We start from the raw sequence: 18994 nt of genomic DNA, 5'->3' as shown, positions 1-18994 counted from the left end.
CACAGTTTGTTGATCCATTCGTGGATCGATGGGCACTTGGGCTTCTTCCATGACCTGGCAATTATGAATTGGGCTGCAATAAACATTCTGATACAAATGTCTTTGTTGTAATGCAATTTTTGGTCATCTGGGAATATATCCAACAAAGGAATTGCAGGGTCAAATAGCAGGTCTATTTTTAGTTCTCTAAGTGTTCTCCAGATTCCATATTTTTTAAGGCTGCATAATATTCCATGGTATACATATACCACAATTTGTTAATCTATTTATTGGTTGATGGGCACTTGGGCTTCTTCTGTGACTTGTCTATTATGAATGGAGCTGCAATGAACAATCTGGTGCAAATACCTTTGTTATATAGTGATTTTTGGTCTTTTGGATATATACCTAGTAGAGGAATTTCAGGATCAAATGGCAGGTCTACTTTTAGATCCCTGAGTATTTTGCATAAGTCTTTCCAAAAAGGACATATCAGCTTGCACTCCCACTAGCAGTGCAGAAGTGTTCCCTTTTCTCCACATCCATGCCGACATCTGTAGTTTTGGGATTTTGTTATGTGAGCCACTCTTATTGGAGTTAGATGATATCTCAAAGTGGTTTTGATTTGCATTTCTCTGATGATTAAAGAAGATGAGGATTTTTTCATGTGTCTATAGGCCACGTGCCTGTCTTCAGAGAAGCTTCTGTTCAAGTCTCTTGCCCACAATGAAATGGGATTACTTTGTTCTTTTTTTTTTATTAATAAGTTTGAGTTCTCTGTGGATTCTGGTTACCAAACCTTTGTCAAAAGCATAGCCTGCAAATATCCTCTCCCATTCTGAGGGCTGTCTGCTTGCTTTACTTACTGTGTTCTTGGCTGCGCAGGAACTTTTAGTTTGATCAGATCCTAGTAATTATTTTTGGTGTTGCTTCAATTACCTGGGAGGTCCTCCACATAAAGTATTCTCTGAGGCCAATTTCTTCAAGTGTTTCTCCTGTACTCTTCCCAAGAATCTTTATAGTCTTAAGTTTAAATCTTTTATCCAGTGAGAATTTATCTTAGTTAATGGTGAAAGGTGTGGATCCAGTTTCAGTCTTCTACAAGTTGCCAGCCAATTCTCCCAGCACCATTTGTTAAAAGGGGATATTTCCCCCAATTTATATTTTTGATGGGCTTACCAAAGATCAAATGACAATAAGTGTCTGGGTTCATCTCTTGGTTCTCAATTCTGTTCCATACATCTACCTCTCTATTTTTGTGCCAATACCATGCTGTTTTGATCACTATAGATTTAAAGTATAGTTTGAAGTCAGGTAGTGTGATTCCTCCTGATTTGTTTTTATTTCTGAGTAATGTTTTGGCTATTCGAGGCTTTTTCTGGTTCCATATAAAATGAAGTACTATTTTTTCCAGATCTTTAAAGTATGATGGTGGTGCTTTGATAGGGATTGCATTAAATTTGTAAATTGCTTTGCATAATATGGACATTTTAACAATGTTGATTCTTCCCAGCCATAAGCATGATATGTTTTCCCATTTGTTAACATCTTCAGCTATATTTCTTTTCTCAGAGTTTTATAATTCTCTTTATAGAGATCTTTCACGTCCTTTGTTAGGTAAATTCCCAGATATTTCATCTTCTTTGGTACAACTGTAAAGGAAATAGAGTCCTTGACTGTTTTTTCAGCTTGACTATTATTGGTATACATAAAAGCTACTAATTTGTGGAGTATTGATTTTGTATCCTGAGATGCTACTGTATTCCTCGATCACTTCTAAGAGTTGAGTCCCTGGGGTTTTCCAGGTATAAAATCATATCATCTGCAAAGAGTGAAAGTTTGATCTCCTGTGACCTCATTTGTATACCCTTGATCTCCTTCTCTTGCCTGATTGTGATGGCTAAGACTTCCATCACAATGTTAAAAAGGAGTGGAGACGATGGGCAACATTGCCTGGTTCCTGATCTGAGTGGAAATGTTTTCAATTTTACTCCATTCAATGTGATATTGGCTGTAGGTTTGCTGTAGATGGCCTCTATCAGTTTAAGAAAAGTCCCTTCTATACCTATTTTCTTAAGTGTTCTGATCATGAAAGGATGGTGGATATTGTCAAAAGCTTTTCCTGCATCTATTGAGAGAATCATATGGTCTTTGTTTTTTAGTTTGTTTATGTGATGTATTATATTTATAGTTTTATGTATGTTGAACCAACCTTGAGACCCTGGGATGAAACTCACTTGGTCATGGTGTATAATTTGTTTGATATGTTGCTGGATTCTGTTTGCTAGGATCTTATTGAATATTTTTGCATCTATGTTCATTAAAGATATTGGTCTATAATTTTCTTTTCTTGTTGGGTTTTTTCCTATTTGGGGGATCAGGGTGATACTTGCTTCATAGAATGTGTTGGGAAGTATTCTTTCTTTTTCAATGTTTTAGAAAGATTAAGTAATATAGGTACTAGTTTCGCTTTAAAGGTTTGGTAGAATTTTGATGTGAAGCCATCTGGTCCTGGACTCTTCTTTTTTGGGAGATTTTGTATAGTTGATTCTATTTCAGTACTTGATCTAGGTCTGTTTAGCATTTCCAATTCTTTCTGATTAAGTCTAGGAAGTTGGCGAGCTTCCAAGTGTTGGTCAATTTCTTTCAGTTTTCATATTTCTGGGAATAAATTTTTTTGTAGTATTCATTAAGGATTCTTTGAATTTCTGAGGTGTCTGTTGTTTTTTCACCTTTATCATTTCTGATTGATGATATTAGGGACTTTAATTTTCTATTTTTGGTTAGGTTGGCCAAAGGTTCATCAATTTTGTTGAATATTTAAAAAAACCAACTTTTTGATTCACTGATCTTTTGAATAATTCTTTTGTTTTTGATTTCATTTAATCCTGCTCTAATTTTAGTTATTTCTTTTCTTCTGCTGGGTTTGGGATTGGAATGTTCTTCCTTTTCCAGTTGCTTAAGATGTTCCATTAAGTTATTGACTTCCTCTCTTTCTTTTTTCTTGAGGAAGGCTTGCAATGCTATACATTTCCCTCTTAGGACTGCCTTTGCGGTATCCTATACGTTCTGATAGTTCACGCCTTCATTATTGTTTTGTTCCAAAAATTTGACAATTTCCTTCTTAATCTCATCTATGACCAAGCTATCATTTAGCCTAAGGTTATTTAGTTTCTATGACTTTGTATGAGTATGCAGATACCTGTTATTGGTGAGTTCAACTTTCATTACATGATGATCCAAGAAAATAAATACTATACTTTTAACTTTGCTGAGGTGAGACTTGTGACATAAGATGTGATCAATTTTAGAGGATGTTCATGGGCTGATGAGAAGAATGTGTATTCAGTTTTATTAGGATGAAATGTTCTGTAGATGTCTGATAAATTCAACTGTTGTATAGTGAAGTTTAAGTCCAAAATTTCTTTGCTTAGTTTCTTATTGGAGGATCTATGCAACATTGCCAAAGGGTGTTAAAATCTCCAACTATTGTGGTGCTGGAAGATATTAAATTGCTCATATCTGTTAGGGTCTCCCTTACAAATTGAGGAGCACTCTGGTTGGGCAAATAAATGTTAATAATTGACATCTCATCATGTTGAGTGTTTCCCTTAACCAATATGAAGTAACCATCCTTGTCTTTCCTTACTTTTGTTGGTTTAAAGCCTAATAAATGTGCAAATAAAATTGCCACCCTTGCTTTTTTCTGATTTCCATTTGCCTGGATTACAGATGTCCATCCCTTCACCCTGAGTCTATATTTATCCTTTAAGGTAAGATGAGATTCTTATATGCAGCAGATATCTGGCCTGAGTTTTTGTATCCAGTCAGCCAACCTGTGCCTCTTATGAGGACAATTTAAGCTGTTCACATTAATTGAGAGTATTGATAAGCCTGGAAATACTTTTGGGTGTCAAGTTTTTTGAAAGTCCAGTGGACATTTTAAATCTTTTCACCACTGTGGAAATTGGGTTTTGGTCCAGAATTTCTAAGTGAGTTTACTTTGGTGGTAGAGCATTGTGCTGGTCATTATGGAGGATGGGTCCATAATCCATAATGGAATATGGATTATGAGAATATCCTGAATAGCTGGTTTGGTTATGGCAAATTTCTTCAACGTGTGTATGTCTGACCCGTCAGCCATTTGTTTATGAATGGGATCTTCTGTTGTGTCTCCTTTGTCATTCCTTGGGGGAATCGATCTACTCTGATTATTCATGTTGCCAGAGTTTTCCCGCTGATTCTGCCCCATGATTATTTTTCATCATTTGGCTAGAGAATCTGGTAAGGTGAAATTGAATTGAGGGCTCCTGGAGTTGTAATTAACCAGCCCTTTATCAAAGAATGAGGACTGGTGATTGCAGTTTTTCCCCTAGAGCTTTACAAAGGTCCCATTCAGTACTACAGCTTGAAACTCTGGGGACCTGCTTAGTGTGGTGGGGCTAGATGGCGCTGTCTGGTATTCATCTAGTCTCTGTCCGATCCTAGTGAATCGGTGGCTTTGGGCTGAAATCTCAGCTGTGGAGATACATAAGCAACTAAGACACCATGCCTCCCCCCCAGGTGACAACTGAAAGAGGAGAATCCTACACCCCCACTCCCACAACAACACAACCAGGGTACAACCTTGGTGGGTCCCCAGGTGATCAGCCCAGGTCAAGAGTTCCAAACCAATTGTCCCAGTCAACACAAACATCAATCAGGTGGGAGAGTTCAAAAGGTCTTCAGCATCTAGGCAGCAGGTGTCCACTAGCAGCTCAAGTGTAACTCACTCTGGTTCTCTGTGGAGTCAGAAAGGCCCACCCAGGAAAAAAGCCCAGGGGGGCTGGTGCCTCCTTTCCCCACCTTGCACCTCTGTCACACCCAGGCACTGGTAGCCCCACGGGGCTGTGGCCCAGTTCCCTCCAATGAGCAAATGTGCCAGAGATTTGGGCCTGCCAGAGTCAGAGGGAAGTCAATGCCTCATCAGCCAAGCGACCACACTCTGCCACCAGTCAGCTGGGGAAGTTGAAGTCTGATTACCTCAGATGCTCAATGGAAACTGGGGAGTGTTCCACTTGAGCTCGTTCCAAACCAGAGGTTAACAAAGCAGCAAATGTTTTTCGCCTTCAGAGACCGCGCCTCTGCCCCTGCCACTCTGCTCCTCTGGTATCCCTGCAATACGAGATCTAGCTCCCTCCAGCAGTCCACAGAATTGGGGAGGTGTCTCTCCGAAATAGCAGCTCTATTAATGCTGCTGCTAGGTGGGAGGTGTCTCCACTTGGGTTACCATGCCTCAGCAGTTCCCGAGCCTCCTCCTGTCATAGGGAGACCCAAGCCTCCACCCGCTGCTGAGTTGCTCTTTCTCAGAGTCAACCCAGACACCTTCCCCCTGTGCTTTTCTGCACTGTTACCAGATTCACAGTTACAGTGTAGCTGTGCTGCCTCAGACCATGCAATGCCCAGTCTAAACAAAGAACCACGAACATTCTTGTCTCTGCAGGTGTTGGACTTCTAGACCGGCAGGCCAGGGGGAAGGGTGGACTGGGAGTTCAAAGTGGCAGGGAAAATATTTGTTCAACCTTCATGCCAGACAAGAGAATGCCCAGGTTCACAGTAGGGACTCTATGGAGAAGGAGTCCCAGCTTCCAGCAACTCACTCCCATGGGGTGAGAGAAGAGGACCTCAGTTCACCACTCACTAGTAGAGATCTCACAAGCAAGCAAGCAACTCTCTTGGGGGAGGGGATGGACACATCTCCTCTTTGGGGTGGGTTCTGTACCTGAAATTTGTTTCCTTGGAGTTGCAGCTTGCTTCAGCAGAGAAGACATGTAATTATCAATCTCTTCTCTCAGCTTGGCTCCCACCTTTCAGCTTTGTTGGGTTCTTTCTGGCTGTTCTCTCTCACTCTAGAAAGCTGGCTTTGGTTGGCTATCATCCCCCCCCCCCCCCCCTTTGCTCTTGTTGCATGTAAAAATTGGAGTTAGGGAAAATACTCAACCTGAGGTTTTAGAACACAAGGCACGTTGAAACAACATGAACAAACAAACAAACAATCAGACACACAAACTCACAAACAGACACACAAACATACAATCAAAAACCAGCACACACATGCACCAAAAAAAAAAAAAACAAAAAAACAAAAAAAACAACTCGAATAGCCTGATGTAAAGCACTCTCAGCAATCATAAGAGGAAGGGTAGGGCTCTGTGCTCGTAGCCCAGTGGTCAGGGCACCAGCCACACACACCAGAGCTGGTGGGTTGAAACCCAGCCCAGGGCCTGCCAAACAACAATGACAACCACAACCAAAAAGCAGCCGGGTTCTGTGGCAGGCACCTGCAGCCCCAGCCACCTGGGGGCTGAGGCAAGAGAACCGCTCAGGCCAAGAGAGTTAGAGGTTGCCATGAGCTGCAACACCACAGCACTCCACCGAGGGCAATGTAGCAAGACTCTGTCAAAAAAAAAGGGGGGGAAGCAGAGAAAAACAAACAAACAATAATAATAAATTTAAAAAATTGACAATAACTCCTGTAATAAAGAAAAAAGGGGAAAAAAGCAACAAAATTATATATATATATAAACATATGACTATATATATGCCATAGGGATCGACTTTAGTAGGAATATATTTATGTTGCAATATACTTTCTGGACACCAGGTGGTGCTGTGAGTGGTTCCCAGGCTTATACTGCGTCCCAGCCTAAATGTTCTTGGTGTTGCCTGAATTCTGGCTTGGTGCTTAGACCCTGTGGAAATGCTGATTCCACCCATCTCAAAAGATCTTCACAGGCAGGTTCCCCAAATCCCCCTGCAACAGTTCCCGTGAAGTGTGGGATGTCCTGGGCCAGTTCTGAGTGTAGGACGACTATCTGTGGGTGAGACTCAAATCACTGAGCTTGGCCCATCCAGAAAGGTGCTGCTGTGACCCCTATCTCCCAAATTCCGAAACAATGGCCTCTTCCTATCCGGGATCTTTCCCTTCTGAGTGTCTCTCCTGCCGCCTAACCGCAGTGGTGCCACACCAGATGAAACCCCACTCTGGCTGCCTAATTTTTCTTGGGAGTCCACACGTCACCCATCTTTTCACACACTACCTAGTTTCCCCATGAACTGCAATCCTCTGTGGTGGGGCTGGTTGCTGCCGCTGCCACCTGCAGCTGTTGCAGCAGTGGGGCAGAATCTTTTCTTGGCAGTCTCTGTAGCTCTGGATTATACTCCAAGTCCAGCAATCCGCCACCTCGCTGCACACCCTACATCGCCACTCCACACCAACATTCCACTCCGGAAATGATCTAGCCCACTCACTCTCACCTGTTGTTACAGGAGAGCTGAGTTAAACGTCCTTTCCTTCCGAGATTGTGTTTTTTTAAGTGCTCAAACTAAGGATGTTGTTCATAGGTTTAAAAACACCCCCCCACACACAAATGAAGTTTTTATTTATTCAATAAAATATGTGTGGAATGGATAAAAATATGCTGTACACATTGACTAGGTGAATTTTTCTTTGCTGGCATAAGTGATGTCTGAATAGAAATTAACTTAAAAGGTGAACCAACATGTCACTTAGTTCAAGGGATTTTAGATAAATTCATAGGTTAAAATTCACCAGGTTCTGTTTATAGAATGCTGAGCAGATAGGGAGCAAGTGTTTACCAACCCAGCCAAATTGGATGATGCTCATCCTGCCTGGCCTCACTCCTTCTTATAGGAAGCCTATTAGAGCTGCTGTCCAACCTCCAAACTTGTCTTCTAGGCTGAAACTCCTAGGCTGAGGAACGGTACCAGTCTTTGGCCCTTTAGCAACCTAGCCTCACAGCAGGAAGTGGGTGACGGGCAAAGCAGCGAAGCTTCATCTATGTTTACAGCTGCTCCCCATCACCCACATCACTGCCTCAGCTCTGCCTCCTGTCCCATAAGCCCCAACATTAGATTCTCGTAGTAGTGCAAATGCTCCTGAATTGTGCATGCCGGGGATCTAGGTTGCTCCTTATGAGAATCTAATGCCTGATGATCTGAGGTGGAGCTGAGGACATAAGCAAAACACTTTAGGTGTCACTGTCTCCCATCACCCTGATATGGGACCAGTTACCTGCAGGAAAGCAAGCTCAGGGCTCCCACTGATTCTGCATTATAGTGAGCTGTATAATTATTTCACTACATATCACAATGTAATAAAATAAAGTGCCCTTGAATCATCCTGCAATCTCCACTACCCCGCCCCACTACCTGTCCATGGCAGGGAAACTTGTCTTCTATGAAACTGGTCCTTGGTGCCAAAAAGGTTGGGGTCCATTGCCTTAAAGCAGGCGTCTTCAAACTACGGCCTGTGGGCCACATGTGGCCCTCCGAGGACATTTATTTGGCCCGCTGGGTGTTTTTGCTGCCACTGCCTGTCCTGCATAGCAGCCAACTCGTCCTGGGGCCCACAGTCCGACCCTCCAACGTCTGAGGGACAGTGAACTGGCCCCCTGTTTAAAAAGTTTGAGGACCCCTGCCTTAAAGGGTTATGATCCCTGGTCTGGCCTCTTAGCCCTGCCTCCACCAATGCTCCCTGTGTTGTCCTCAAAGGCCCCACTGACTTGTGCTTTTCAAGTCAGGGCTTATGTAACTTGGAATATGAGACAGAACTTTGACCACTAGAAAACTTGTTATCAGATTAGTTTGTTCTGGATTTCAAGGCAAAGTTCCCATGTATTTGAAAAGGGAAATCTGAGTCTTTAATATGATCTGGGGTTCCATGAATAATTTCAGACCATTCCCTCGGGTTGGCCCTCTTGGAAGATGTTCTGCCTTAGGAGTTCTGGGGAAGCACAGCCCCAGCTCACTCAGCGGTGGGGACTGTCCTGGAGTTGATCTTGGGTCATAGATGTGATAGTTGTGAGTCAAACAAAACTTTGATTTTAACTTTGCAGCTGAGCCTCCCAATCTCCCTGCTGTGTCTAAGTGGTAATCTCATGTGTGGGCAGCTTGGCCATGGCCGGCATCTGCCCAGCTTTCCTCACTTCCTCCCGCTGCTCCTGCCCTCCCACAGGTGTATGGCATGCCTGGGGCCTCCTTGTTGCTGGAGAGGTAGCTCTTATGCAGAATCTCGTTCTCTTCCCAGCCCCGTGGGTTCACACTTCATTTTCTGTTCCTGTACGTGGCCATAGTTTAAGACTCTTGGTGCTGGAACTAATCCAAGTCTGGTCCTACTCAGCCCCACGCTACCCGGTATCAGTGCACCTGCCTGCCTGCCTGTCACTCCGGCTTTCCCTTCCATGTTTCTGGCATGTGGGAGTTTTCCTTTTTTTCTTGAATTCTCAGATGTCTGCCTTCTTGTTGGTTCCTGCATGACAGGCCACCTTGAAACCTATGCCAGCCTGGGGCCCTAAACTGCTGCCTCCTCTGGGCTCTCCAAACAGAAACCCTTCTTGTTCTGACTGCTGGTTACCCCAGCCCCACGGTGTCTCTGGGTTCTCATGGCTTCTGAGGTTTGAAGAAAGAGCACTAGAAGGTATGGCTGTGAATTCTTTAGGAAAGTTGAAACTGGGTGTAGGGAGGGGGTCACATTATGTGTGTAAGACAACTGCAAGTCCCCCCTCATGACACCAATCCTGGTTCCTTAAAGTTTGGTAGTGGAGAGAGAAGCTCCAAGTGGGACAGAGAGTTGGATCTTATAGCCCCAACTCTTGTCCATATAAAGAAAGAATCTTGCACACAACTCTGTTTAATTTCCCGAAGGACATCAAAGACCAGATTGCAACAGTGAAGCGTGTCTTTAGCAATGATTTAAAGGTGATATAGAGAAATTAACACAGAAAGGAATAATACTCTGATAATGTGGATGGCAAGATTCAGCTATCCCTGAGAGGCAGCCCTTGTCCTTGGTGACATGTGCGTGCAGTGCGTACAAACACGCTGTTAAACAAAGCTGAGCATTAGTTAAAGCGGTGAATACACTTTGTTCAGTAACTGCTGGCGGTAGGGGAATTGCAGAGCTCTGTTCTGATCTGTGCAGAGCTGCTGGGCCTCTCAGAGGGGAGTAGGGAGCTGGAGTGAGCAGGGCACTAGAGTCAGGGAAGTGAAACTGACAGAGCCTTGGTCAGTGCAAGTGCCATTAGGCCAGTTGTTCATCTAGCTGGAGCTTACCCAGGTCAGGATTCTCTCCTCCTGGGAGAGGAGGCTCTTTTCTTCCTGATGTTTACTTTCAAAGAAATGGCTTTCAGGTCCTAGAGAAAGGCCCTCCTGAGCTGCAGGAGACACGCGCAGTATGTCCCAAGGGGACTGAGGAAGGATTCACAATTGTAAGCCTCTTCAGTAGATGCTCTAAGAGAAGGAGGTCAGGGACCTGTTGGCTGGATGTGCCAGCTGGATTCTTTTAACAGCCTTGAGCTTTGACAGTCAGCAACTCCAAAGGGGGCTGGGTCATCCCAGGGATGCAGCCGCAGGCTGCCACACACTGAGCTGAAGTTTAGTAAAGTCTCTTCATGCCCAGCTTGAGCAGAGTGTGGTCCTGAGAGTGGCAGCACCCCCCACCCCCCAGTATTCCTGCCTTATGATACAGAAACAGTTAAAGGGACAGATGTGCCTGCCACTTGCACAGCTGTTGGCAGTATTTTAAAAGAGAATCAGCTATTTTCTACACTCCAGCAGGGGCCACAACAGCCAAATACCTAATATAAATGTTAAGTAGTAATAAATGCCGGAAGGAAAGCCAGAGAAGGATTTGCTTCACAGGATGCTGCTTCACAGAGGATGACCAGAGATGCCCTTTCTCTTATAGAATCTGCTGGAGCCAACTACGGAGAAAAATAATATGAATTCTAAAACTCCTTTGAACCCATATGGGCAAGAGTGGTGCTTTCAAACTTTTTGACCATGTATCACATCACAATTTCATACTTCCTATTCTATTTTTTTTCTTAAAATGCTATCTACAATCTACTGAATGAATTGCACCACCCACCAATAGGTCACATGTCACAACTTGACTGAAAGGCACACAGCTGGAGGGCATTGACCCGGCAGGGACAGGGCTGGGGGCGGGGGAAGGAGGTTGGCCGAAACTTTAACACTTACCACAGCGCTATGTAGAAGCCGGAGGGGAAAACATGGTTACACAGAGAAATCTATGAATCTGACCTTGAGTTTTTTTTGTATGTGTGTGGGTGAAATTCTATTATTTCATAATACAAGTGTAGTAATAGGAGCATCTATTTAGCAATTTCCCAGAAACATGAGATCAAGCCAGAAATAGTCAAAGGGATTAGGACAATGACAAAACTAGTCTAGGTAGGAATGCTGATGTTTTTAGTTGTCAAAATGCATCCCAGTAGAATGTCACATTCCCAGAAAAAAAATCACTGTAGAAACTTGGAAAAAAATGATACGCTAGACTTTCTTCTGAGTCCTAAACAGACATTAGTGAAGGAAGTAATGGGAGGAGTATTTGTGAAGCAATGCAAGTATTTATTGAGCACTTACTGTGTGCCAGGCATGATTTTTGTCTGTCTGTGAAACAAAGTCCCTGCTCTCATGAATATTCTAGTACAAAGAGAGAGAGAGAGAATAAGAAAATACCTCATATTATGTCAAGTAGAGATAAATGCTAGAAGTATTTACTTCATGTAGGCTGCTGCTTCACATAGGATGAGTAAAGATGCCCTTTCCCATAGAGACAGTGAAACAGAGATTTGAGCGGAAAAAAAAGTGTGAGACCTGGGAATGTGTGGAGAAAGCTTGCTCCAGGCAGAGAGAACAGCCAATGCAAAGGCTCAGAGGAGAGAGTCTCAATGTATTTAAAGAACAGTTGGGGGCGGTGCCTGCGGCTCAAAGGAGTAGGGCACCGGCCCTATATGCCGGAGGTGGTGGGTTCAAACCTAGTCCCTGCCAAAAACTGCAAAAAAAAAGAAGAAGAGCAGTTGGAAGGCCTGTGTGACAAGAGTAAATAAGAGCAAAAGTAGAGTCTCAGAGGCTGCTGTGAGCACTTTGAGCATAATTAGAGTAAGATGATAGCACTTCAAACTAGTTCAGAAATGCTAAACTCACAAATATAGCACACTGAATCTCGTGGCTTACAAATCCAAGTCAGCTGCACTTGCAGAAGGTGGTTAATAGCAGGGATTCTTCACCTTGAACCTGACATTTTTGTGAACCTGATAAACATTGCACTTGTTCTCCAAAGGCTTGGTCTTTCGGTGCCTGTTCTTGGTACTACCATCAAGGTGGGCTGGGGTAAATTGCCTAGTCACACAAGCTTGGGGTCCTGCGGGATATAGGTTGTCTCGCCAATGCCTAATTTCTCCACTGCTCGTTCCCTGTGTGAGTGGAAATAGCAGCATGCACAGAGCCCACAGGCCCACTCATCCGTGCAGTATCCTGGTGTAATGGGAGCATCAGTGGTGGTGGTGAGAGGGTGGGCAAAACCCAGAACTTTTAAACTTAGTGAAGGAAGCTGAGTTAATTGTTGAAAAATACCTATTGGCAGTCTCAAATAATGTGGATTGAGATTTAGCGACATAAAATGACAAGCTAATAAAAATCCTTGGTGGCTAAATGATGTACACAATCTGTTAAAAAAAAAAAAAAGGTCTGGCAACTCAGATGCAAACTAGAAGCTAGATGTTCAGTGATTTTAGGGCCACTTGGTGGGGGCACAGGGTCAGAGTCCTCAGAAGTCTAGGGCTGGAGATGCAGTGAGGGTTAGAAGAGGTGTGGCTGTGTCAGGGCACCTCCGACTCTACATGGCCTCATCCTGAGGGGGGGGTAATCCAGACTACACCTCCTAGAGTTTGGGTGAAGATTAGACGGGACCATACATGTGAAATGCTTAGCTCGTTGCCTGCCAGTCTGTGGATGGCCTGTACACACAGCAACCGTGGTTGTCCTTACCTGACTGAATGCCCACAGAACGGGGGCTGCTTTGTTGCCGGTCTTTGTATCTGCAGCACCTCTCACAGAGCTGGGTACACACTGAACTCGGAGAGGAGGTTGCTGCACCAGCCCCTGTAAGGAATGATGCATGGGGGTGGGCGAGCCCTGGGACACTGCCACCCCTGTGATGACCACCACCATTATTGATCATCTCTAGGAAGCTTTGCACACATCAGAGGCTGAACAATGATAGGTATCAATGATAGGCTGAAAATAATAGGTATCTTTTTTGAACTGGTCAATGTTTTAACAAACTGGCAACCCAGGGGCTATATTCCCACTTAACTGGCTAGAAAAGAATAGGGAATGTTCTCTTTAGAAAAGGGCATGTGAAAAATAGACACCACATGTACTCACCATTAAATTGTAATCAATGAACACTTACGTACACATATAGAAATAACATTTTTCAAAAATCGAGTAGGTGGGAGGAGGGAGGGGGATGGATAAGTCATACTATCTGGGTGATGGACACACTTTCAACTTTAACACAAATGGTACAAAAGCAATGTCTGAAACAAAAATTTGTACCCCCGTAATATTCTGAAATGAAAAAGAAAGGAAAAGGCCGTGCTATCTGGTTTGCCAGTGCTGGCTGACCTGCTTGCCCCCAAAGGCATTTGAGTTTATAGCCTCTGACCTAAACAGTCTTCTTTAATCCTGCAAAGCTCTGTGAAGTATATTGATACTTCACAGAATAGAAAACTGAAGCTCAGAGATGTTGAACAATTCCCCAGAGACCAGACCGAACACAGCCTGTGGGGGGGGGGGGGCAAAGCTGGTGAAGCTTCTGCTGGGTCCCTTGCTGCATGCGGGGAGGGGAATGCAGTGATGTCCTGGGTCTCAGTTAAGCACATGGTTCTATGACTCAAGAATTTTTAAATCATGCATGTCATAAATTTAGGGTCACCCTATAAAGATCTCGAAATACACATTACTAACTCACTGTGTGATCTGTGCAAGGTCAGGGATCCATGCCAAAAAACCCTGAGAGTTAAAGATGACCTCCTGACTTACTTCCACCCAACAGCCCTCATGTCAGAGAAAGGGCTGCACTTTTTTTTTTTTTTGAGACAGAGCCTCAAGCTGTCCCCCTGGGTAGAGGGCCATGGCATCACAACTCACAGCAACCTCCAACTCCTGGGCTCAAGCGAGTCTCCTGCCTCTGCCTCCCAAGTAGCTGGGACTACAGGCGCCCGCCATAACGCCTGGCTGTTTTTTGGTTGCAGCCGTCATTGTTGTTTGGCAGGCCCGGGCTGGATTCAAACCTGCCAGCTCAGGTGTCTGTGGCTGAAGCCTTAGCCGCTTGAGCCACAGGCCCCCAGCCAAGGGCTGCACTTTTAAAAGTGTCCACGAGGGGGCAAAAGATGACCACAAGCTCCTTAGTTAACAGTCCCAGTTACAGCGCCAGGGACAGCCCAGGATAATTTTCCTAAAAAGAAAGAATCTCCTGTCTAAACTGCCAGCGCTCTCTGTTCTGTCCTCACAGTTCCCTGCCGGGCCTCCTCTCCCATAGTGAGCTCTCAGAATGACTGTGGCCTGTCTTGTCCGGGTGTCACTGAATCTAAAACACCATTGATTGAAAGACACATCTTTACTTCAGGTGACTCTAAGGAAAGATGATGCCATGCCTTAGTGATTCACTTCCACAGGGCGTGAATTTGTCACACCAGCTTTGTTTTGAGATTTCTATCCTCTACGTTCAGGGATTTGGCCCTTTGTTCTGCCCTTCATGGCCTTGCCTAGTCTCAGGCAGCCGTTCTGCACGTATTCCCAGTTACAGAGCACAATATAGCATCGTTTACTTAGGTGACCTACAAAGCTTGACATTCTGCTTTAACTAATTGTTGACTTACAAGAAAGTATGAGGCTATCTTACAAGTAGATCTTCTAGCCCTTAAGCCTTCAGAGAACTGCACCCTGGCTGTCAGCTTTCCCAGACTCTCCTGAGATATCCTGAGCTAGAACCATCAAGCTAAGCTGCCCTTTGGAAACTATGAATAATAAATGTGTTTTGTGTTAAGCCACTGATGTTAGGGGCATTTATTACATAGTTGTAGATAACTAATACAGGAGTAAAGGGTGAGGGGTGGATGGCAGAGGGAAAACTTGGTCAGGGATGTGCTGCCACATTCATCCTCCAGATGTGACTTGGGAACATTTGCAGGCAACCCAGAGAGACTCCTCTTTGGCAGGCATCCAGGCCTGGGCTGCTTACTCCAGGAGTGAACAGTGAGGATGGGGAAATATGTTCTTGCAGAAAGGCCTAAAGGGTGTGTGGAGAGTCAGAGGGAGCTGTGGCCTTGACTAGCTCTTGTATGAACAGGAAAGGCTGTGTCTCCAAGGTCCGTGACCTCAGTGCTCCAGACAACACTGGGGCTGGGGCTGTCAGGGACCACAGAGCCACCCACGGGGAGGCTAGGGTGGTGGCCTCACTCCAAGGCCTTCACCAGCCATATAGCACCCACAGCCTGGGGTGGACAGGGCTGGAAGCCACATGGAAACTGAAAGACAAGACAAGTTTCAGGCACTCTGTGGGGTAGCTGCTGCTGGGCCCTGGAGGGACGTGTGGGATGGGAGGGGGCACAGAGCTGGGTGCAGAGGGGCTTCCAGACACTTGCCTGGACTATTTCTGGAGTCATCTAGGCCCTGATTTCCCTAAGCCTGGAAGGAGGAGAGATTGAAGTGCTGGCAAGACCCAGGGTCCACTTCCCTGTCAGCAGACTGTCTGTGCAGCCTCTGACAGAGGAGAGAAAGGCAGAGGGCCACTTTGGAGGGTGACAGCCAACACTGTGGCCTCCTCGGCTCCTGGCTGCACAGGTGAGGGTGGGGATGCCTGGGGTACCACAGAGGACCCAGCTTAGTCTGGAGCCAGGTTTTCCATATTCCTTAGCGTGCGACCTCAGGGAGATGCTGATTTTATATCACAAAACAGTGCACACACACAGATACACTTGAAAAGTCAGAATAAAGCTTACGGAACAATATTTACCCCTATAATTTGTGATGTCCTCATCTGTCCTGTCCCATCCTGTCTCATGCCACCCCTCCTATGCTGTGCTCTTCTCCCCTAGAGGACAAAGCAGGGGAGGATCTGGGGGGTCACAACAAGGCCTCTGGCGGCAAGTCCCTTCTGAGACAAACTGCAGCTGCCCTCACTGTGCCCTCATGTGTCTCCCCCATGAGCCCCGGGCTCTTGACAGCAGAGATAATATCCTATTTGCCTGGAAGACCCCGTGGCTCCTGGGAGAAACCCAGAGTCCTCGGAACTGCAAACCATAGAGAACGTCCTGCAGTCCGAGCCCTGGCTTTCCAGGGAGGAAAGTGTGGCTCACGGGCATCCAGTCAGCGGTGGTCATTAACCACCAGGATGTGGGCATGGCGGGGCCTGGCTCAAGGCCCCAGGAGGCTCAGGAACTGAGACAGGGTCAGGACCAGGGTGTCCTGACTCCTCCTAGGCCATGTTCCCTCCCTCACGCAGGCCCTTCCAGTCCCAGCTCCCTGGGCTGCCTTTTGTTATCTTAAACCACCTGCATATTTAGTTCCCTCTGCATTCACTGGCCGTGGGCTCTGTGGTCCTAAGGGTTCTAGATACTAAGGAGTTGGCAGCACTGAGGGGACCCCAGAATCTCAGACTCAGGGCCTGGCCAGTCACAGGCATGTGAGTGAACAAATGAGAGGTCCATTGCCTGGTGGCTTTGTAGTCAGTCACACGTGAGTGCAATTCTGACTGCCACTTGCCAGCTGTGTGATCTTGGCTAAGTCACTTACCTTCTCTGACCATCAGTTTTCTTATCTCCAAAATGGGGCTAATAATATCTATTTTCTAGAGTTGGTGTGGATTAGCCAAATGTTCATAAATGAAATGCCTGGTATATAATAGGAATTTAATAAGTAACACCTATTAGGATTATTGTTGATCATAATTAAAACGTTACTACAGAGAGGATCTCAGAACACCTCTGGGTACGTCAGGACCAGAGCTACTACTTAGCCGTTACTTAGTTGTGGAAATTTGCTTACCATAGTTTTCATCATAGACAGAAAGAAAATTTCCGTAAACAGAAAGCGTATTATGTTTGTCATAAACAGCCATAAACTAAAAGGAGGAGAAAACACACACACAAAACCAAACCGAGTGCACAGGCCTTGCTAAGCATTCACCTTGGTAAGAAGTGATAGTTGCGTCTTAGAAAATGGGCAAAGAGACTCAGGTCCCAGCCAAGATCTAGTGGTATGTTGGGATGAAGATATACCTGGTCTCTGGGATACTCTCAGTCCTTGTACCTGAATAAACAGTGTGTGTGGGGAGAAAAGGACAAGATGAATGGGAATGTGGGAACATTCATGCTAAGGACTGTGAGGCATCAGGCCTCCCCTTGGGACATTTTCACTGCTCATACTATGTGAGCACTAAATGATTTAGGAAATTCAGTTCGGGGGCTTAGTGTTTAAATCTAGGGTTGACATTTTGCTTTAACTAATCCAATGGAATCTCTTAACAAATGCCTAACAGGGAATTTAAATTATCCTAATCAGAAAACACATTCCTGATAAAGAAGACACTTTAAAAAAAGAAAAAGAAGAGGACATTTAAAAGATGCGGATGTATAAATATCCAGGGACAAAGAGAAAAATGGGAGAGTTTGAGCTAGCAATTGTAGCTGGAGAGTTTATAGATTCTGAAACGATGGCGATGCTGGGGGGAAATGGGACAGGTGAAACAACATTCATCAGAACGCTTCCCAGAAGACTGAGCCTGGATGAAGGAGGAGAAGTGCCAGTTCTAAATGTCAATTATGAGCCACAGAGAATTAGTTCCAAATCAACTGGTAGTGTTCTCCAGTACTACACGGAAAGATAAGAGAGGCTTACCCTCATCCACAATTTGTGACTGACGTAGTGAAGCCTCTGCCAGTTGAAAACATCATCAATCAAGAGGCACAAACATTATCTGGTGGTGAATTGCAGCGAGTAGCTTCGGCTCTTTGAGGAAACCTGCCAATGTCTGTTTAATTGACGAACCATCTGCATATTTCAATTCTGAGCGAAGATCGATGGCAGCTCGGTTGTCAAACACTTCCTACTCCATGTGCCTTTGTTGTAGAACGTGACTTCATCATGGCCACCTAGTTAGCAGACTGGGTCATTGTGTTTGGTGGTAGTCCATCTAAGAACGTGATGGCAAACAGTTCTCAAACTCCTTTGGCGGGCATGAATAAATTATTGTCTCAACCTGAAATTACATTCACAGGCGATCCAGACAACTGTAGGCCACGAATAAACAAACTCAATTCAATTAAGGATGTAGAATAAAAGAAGAGTGGAAACTCCTTTTCTTGGATGATTAGATGGAATCTGAGAATACTGATAAGCCATTTATAAAAAGCAACATTTACTAGGATTTTTGTCATATAAAACTTGAATCAGTGTTTATACTCCACATACTCTGGACTTTATGTAACAGCAAATGCCAGTTGTTTTGTAAATTACAGTCTAAACACAGAAGATGCACTTTCCTGTTCTCGATGATAAGGCTTTTTTGTGCATAATATTATGAAACGAAGACATTTCAAGCTGTACAAATTACCTCTAAAGTTTTCGTGACATACGGGAGATATTCAGTAGGTGTGTGATATTCATGTACCAAATGCTGACAGTGTTGCTCCATTCAAAAAATCTTGAAAAAGGGAAAAAGGGTTTGCCAACTATGCCAAAATAATGATATTGCCTGTATTTTAAAAGCTGGTCAAACATTCCACTGGGGAGATTTGATAAGCAAGCAAGCATCAGGATTACCAAAAAAAGAAAGAAAAGAAAGGAAAAGGAAGAAAGAAAAGAAAAACACATTCCTGATAAATTATAGATTTTAAGAATCAAATAATGACAAGGTCGATGACTTTGCTCCAGATGCGGCCTCTTCCTTCCTGTCCGCTAGATGGCAGAATGAGACCTCCTGGGTCCTGCCATCTCAAGGCTGCTCTCCTGCCAGATGTTTCAAATGAAGGAAACAGATGGAAGAGAATCCTCCAAATGTTTCTAGTGTAAAAAAAGACAAATTAGTTAAGGAATGTCCCATTTACCCTGATTTGACTATATGAATGGGTCAAATTAACAC

At 44.6% G+C, this 18994-nt stretch overlaps 1 pseudogene; it reads left to right on the top strand.

Moving 5' to 3' along the window:
• The first annotated feature begins 17585 nt into the window (after positions 1-17585).
• On the top strand, positions 17586-18261 carry LOC100945206 (annotated as a pseudogene).
• Positions 18262-18994: the final 733 nt, after the last annotated feature.

The sequence above is a fragment of the Otolemur garnettii genome, unplaced genomic scaffold, assembly GCF_000181295.1.
Source record: "Otolemur garnettii isolate 467f Iridium unplaced genomic scaffold, OtoGar3 scaffold00166, whole genome shotgun sequence".
In the NCBI taxonomy this organism is placed as follows: Eukaryota; Metazoa; Chordata; class Mammalia; order Primates; family Galagidae; genus Otolemur; species Otolemur garnettii.
This window is presented reverse-complemented; position numbering and strand designations above follow the sequence as displayed.